This window comes from Camellia sinensis, chromosome 15, assembly GCF_055761805.1.
Source record: "Camellia sinensis isolate YWXY chromosome 15, ASM5576180v1, whole genome shotgun sequence".
In the NCBI taxonomy this organism is placed as follows: domain Eukaryota; kingdom Viridiplantae; phylum Streptophyta; class Magnoliopsida; order Ericales; family Theaceae; genus Camellia; species Camellia sinensis.
In genome coordinates this window covers 108,604,554-108,610,028 of record NC_138975.1, presented here as the reverse complement: position 1 = coordinate 108,610,028, position 5,475 = coordinate 108,604,554, and the positions used below count along the sequence as shown (strand labels likewise).

The 5,475-nt window shown below is 36.2% G+C and overlaps 1 long non-coding RNA gene across 1 annotated transcript; it reads right to left on the bottom strand.

Moving 5' to 3' along the window:
* Positions 1-727: 727 nt before the first annotated feature.
* Positions 728-3,908, bottom strand: LOC114294651 (uncharacterized). Its single transcript, XR_014357037.1, has 2 exons — positions 3,701-3,908; positions 728-1,634 (listed from the first exon to the last, which is right to left on the bottom strand). It is a non-coding gene; the product is annotated as an uncharacterized LOC114294651 (long non-coding RNA).
* Positions 3,909-5,475: the final 1,567 nt, after the last annotated feature.

The following is a 5,475-nucleotide window of genomic DNA, read 5'->3' as shown; positions in this document are numbered from 1 at the left end:
CTACTCACCGCTTCACTTTGTATTGGGACTGGCTGGCTTTGTTGCCCAAACTCATTTTTGGGGAACTTCTTCACTGGTGGCTCTCTGGATAAACTCATCCGTCATAAGCGAAAGGGTTCTGCTTCAGTCTTTTTTTCCGTTGGATCACCTAGCATCCTTTTAAGTTGCGCTTTCAGCTCCTGTATTTTCATCCCCATAGAGTCTATGATTCGATCTATGTAATCCTTTTCCAGAAGAAAGTGATGAGAAGAACCTCCAGCGAAGGGCAATCGATGCTCGACGGATTCAGGGGTCCGGTTATTGTTTCCAGTTTGTTCTTCTAGGACTGTTGGGAGTGCCAAGCCTTTGTCCTTTGTCTTCTCCGTCTGTGGAGTATGTGTCGAAGGTGGGACGTCTTCAATCCCCATCACCAAAACTGAGTGCAGAGCTCAGAGATAAAGTGGTCCACGTTCACCGCACCAATTGTGCGTACCGGATACTGTACTGGATGAAAGTGGATTGGGCCTCCGCACTCGGTTGGACTATCCAGGGAATGAGGTCCTTGCAGCAAGAAGCACCGTAAGAGCTGCCCAGCCGGGGTTGGCCGGATAATCCCTCTGGTGTGAGAATCAGCGATCGGAGAAGATGTCACAACCCAAACCCGCCCCTACAGGTTTAGCATCGTAAACGGCCAATAATCCTGGGATTACCAAAGGCCTCTGAGGCAAATTAACATAATATTAGGGGCTAGCGGAAGCAAATAACAATATACAACGTCCATTGAGCTGTGCAGACTTACATGAGATAGAAAAATTTAAAACTTTGTATATACATATAAACACATCATCCCTACGTCATAATATATATACAGATCAGACAAAAAGGACTTAGCACCTTTTTGAAAATACATAGGACTGGTTTAACCAAACAAGAAAACAGAACTTAAACTTTAAATCACATAGCGATAATCACTTGGCATATCTGGGACCTCCACGGGAGGCACATAGGTTGGCTGACAAAATAGAGATGAAGGCCGTCAACTCTGGCCCTGATCACGCGCTGACTCACCTACATACATAATATAAACTGTGAGCGAAAGCTCAGTGAACAATAACAGAGTAAAGGGGTTTCAATGAATGAGTCCGAAAAGATTCAGAAATCATAATTCAGTTTCATATCAAAATCATAATTTGTCCAGATCATATGCAGACAGAAATCATAAGTCATGTGCAAGCATACGCGATACATCCATTAGCATTAACAGAACAGAACATATACACGTGAGGTTACGAATAACCAGTTCCATAAAGGAACCTCCGGATCTGGGTAACAGAACAGAAGCTGAGCCCCTATGACGGGGCCTCCGGTACGGGTAACAGAGTGCTGACAGATTAAGTTCCATAAAGGAACCTCCGATACCGGGTAACAGCTAACAGATATCACATGATGCTAAGGATGTCACGAATAGATATCAGAAATTGGACAATCATTCATTGTACAGAACATATCATTTTAGAAAACAGATCTCATTTTGTCACACAGAAAATAAGTACAGTTGAACATAACTTTACTAAGTTATTACTCACAGATGGCTGCAGAAGCAAATCAGGCAGACTGGACATATCAGATAAATCAGGCAGACAATGGCGCGTGACCTACACAAGCACATAACATATACACATTGAAATACAATATTACTCCCTTGATCAAACTTGACTTTCCTAGTCTTTTTCCATCTAAACAGTCTGAAGTTCTACTATGCTTATTCTTTCTCATTCAAATAAACCAGGTTCTTATTTCACATATTCTTTCATTACTAAGCCCTTCTTTTCCTAATAGATTGATCTCTTACTTGGCTTCTTAAACAACTACCACTAGATCAATGATTCATTCTTCAATTAACTAATCTATGTTGATTGGTAGCTTATTAATCTTTATTGAGTCATAAATCATGTCTAGAATGCCTTGGAAAGAGATGAGAATAAAAATGTGAACTAAATGCAATTTTTTCAAAATATGCTGAAAATGGGTCTCCGCTCGAGCGCCACTTTGGTCGCTTAAGCGGACTGCAAACTTTGAAAAAACTACTGGGAGCTCGATTTTCACGCTCAAGCGTGACTTTCCTCCCTCGAGCGAACAACACAAATTCTGAAATTTCCAAAATTGTAATTGAAGTTCATATTTGATATTCAAAGTCTCAAAACATGTATTTTTGGCACACAAAAATGGAGAACCATTGGGTAATTGAGTAAATACTTTCAATTAGAAATCATTCATTCAAAATCATGCTCCAATGGTCCAAATCTAGTTTTAACTCATTTTCTTTATATCAACCCACAATTCTAAAATATAAATTAGACTTCCTAACCTCTTGAAATTCCATGACGTATGTAATACAAATAGATCCCATTTTATTATTAATAACAAAATCAACTTAACTATGAATTACACAAATCAATTTCTTAGAAATTCAACTTAACTCAATTTATAATCATGGGTGTTCTAAAATGTATCTAAATTGAATATAATTCTTAAATTACATCACATGCATGGATTAAATAAAAATCTAATTATAAAATCAAAACTTTAGGATTAATTCCAAATTTTCATAAACTTGGTTTTCTTAAAACATTTCATTTGTCTCTTCAAAATAGGAACTTAAATGGCTCAATCCCCTTAAAATTCATGTATTACAAGAAAATACTACAAAATCAAATCAAAACAATTAATTTTCCAAATTAATTTCCACAACTATGAGTCTACTTAATTTCTTACTTAAAACCTTATTTCTTACAAAATCCATGAGACCGATTCCATAACTTTCTTAATTCATGATGTATGTAAAGATGAAGTCCAAATTCATGAAGAATAACACAAATTTAACTTACTTGATAAATTTTCCCAAACTCATTTCCTTAATCTCAAGCTTAACTCAATTTATTTTAACCTCAATTTAATTCATAGTCATAGATGTTCCAAAATATGTTTAATTTGAGTCAAACTCTTAGATTACATTTCATGCATGGGTTAATAATTAAAATCAAAACCCATATTTATTCTTTAATTCTTCCAAATTACATGCATGTAGAAATAAGGCCCAAATTACATGCATGTAGAAATAAGGCCCAAATTCATGCAAGATTACAAAAATTAAATGCAAAATAATTAATTTCTAAATTGATTTCCATAATCATTAACCTAACTCATTTGTATGGCCAAATCTTTAATAAACTCTTGTTGCATGTAATTTATAAAACCCAATTTATGAATGATTATCAAAATTAAACTCAAACATAACAAATTTAAAGAACCATAACTCATTTTTTCAACCTAACTTGATTAAACATGCAAGACCCAATTTCTATGAATTTATATAATTATCCTCAACTTTCTATTTTAATTCTCTCAAATCCACCCTCAATCAATTTATAATTTGACTTCTTAATTTATATCACAACTTAATCTCAAGCTCATAACCTTTAAAATATGAATTAAATTCTAAAATCTTGAAAATTCACAATGCATGTAAGGATAAATTAAAAATATGTGAAGGATGAAGAAAATCAAACCCAAATATTAAATCACAACATCAATTTCTTAATTATTAAACTTAACTCAAATCTTCTACATTTTTTTCTTATGTCATGAAATTAAACCCAATTACCCCTTGATTTCAATTGCTAAATGATTAATCTGTAAGAATCAAGCTTAACTTTCTTACCTAGAACTTTAATTTGTTGAGTCTCTTAAGTTCTTCCTTCAATTTCAGCACAAAACTTGAATTCTTTTTCTTTTCTTCTTCTCACGGTTTTCTCCCTCTCTCTCTTGTTTCTCTCTTTATCAGAATGTCAAGGAATTGGATAGGAGTGTCAAATAATTGAATAGGCTACAGCAAAGGGATATACGGTGTGCACGCGCGTGCGCACACACTGTTGGGAGAAAACAAAACAAAAAACCAATTCGAAATATCCGAATCCGGCACAAAAATAGCGGAAGTAGTTTCTTCTCCCTCTTTGTGTGAACCTATTAGCAAGTAATTTAATAGAGCACAATATATTCTGAAAATAATCTGAAAGCGATGATCTAACAATCACACAACAAGGCGACAGCAAATTTTTAACGTGGAAAACCTTCCCGATGTGGAAAGGAAAAACCATGAGACCGTAGTCCACCAAATATCTCCACTATAAACAACTAATGGGTATACAAGAGTTCTCTCTAGATAGAACTAGAGGCAAACAATCAAGAATAACTTACAAATAAGCTTCCTTGGCAACCAAAGATCAAACTACAAAGTTTAGGAAAAATCTCACCAAAAACGGTACTGTTCACCGGCCAAAAACCAGCAGTAGAAAACTCCAAATCTGATCTCCACTGTCCAGAATTTAGAGTCTTGAGTTGTGAACTTGCCTACCAAATTTCAGCTCAATCGGACCACAGATTCTTGTTGATCGGATAGCTTGATCACTGTTGGACAGAATTTCTCCTCTCCTCTCTGTTTTGGTGGCAGCTTCTACGTCTCTTTTTGTGTGCAGAGAAAGGGTTTGTAATCCTAAACTTATGGGCCAGATCTTTTCAAAAAACATAACCTCTCCATGTGGGCTTTGGAATTCACATGGGCTTACTAAATGTTTTGGGCCTTCCTCCACATAGGATGGAAACCCAACCCAACAAATCTCCCCCTTTCCGACTAGGTGGAGTGATTCTCCATCCCGGCAATTGAGCAACATGTCTCAAGCTTCTCCCTTACCAAAGCTTTTGTCAACATATCAGCACCATTATCATCAGTATGAATTTTTCCAAGTTCTAACAACTTATGATTAAGAATTTCTCTTATCCAATGGTACCTCACGTCGATGTGCTTCGACCTCGAATGGAATGTAGAGTTCTTAGCCAAGTGAATAGCACTTTGGTTATCACAAAACAACACATATTGTTGTTGTTTGAAACCAAGCTACGTCAAGAACTTTTTCATCCATAGCAACTCTTTACAAGCTTCTGTTGTAGAGAGTGCAACACATTTTTGCAACCTTGCCTGCCAAGAAACAGCTCCACCTGAGAAAGTGATCAAATAACCCGAAGTAGACTTACGGGTATCCACATCTCCTGCCATATCTGCATCAGTGTAGCCAACTAAAATTTGTTATCCATTTCCAAAATTGAGTGTCAACCTGGAAGTGCCTCTAAGATATCTCATTATCCACTTTACTGCATTCCAATGCTCTCTTCCTGGATTTGAAAGAAATCGGCTAACCACACCAACTGAATGAGCTATATCTGGCCTTGTGCAGACCATTGCATACATTAAGCTTCCCACAGCTGAGGTATATGGAACTCTTTCCATATCTTCCTTCGCTTTATTTGTAGAAGGGCTTTGATTAGTGCTTAACTTAAAATGAGTAGCAAGAGGTGAGCTAACCACTTTAGCATTGTTCATATTGAATCTTTCAAGTACTTTTTCAATGTACTACTCCTGTGACATGTACAATTTCTTCT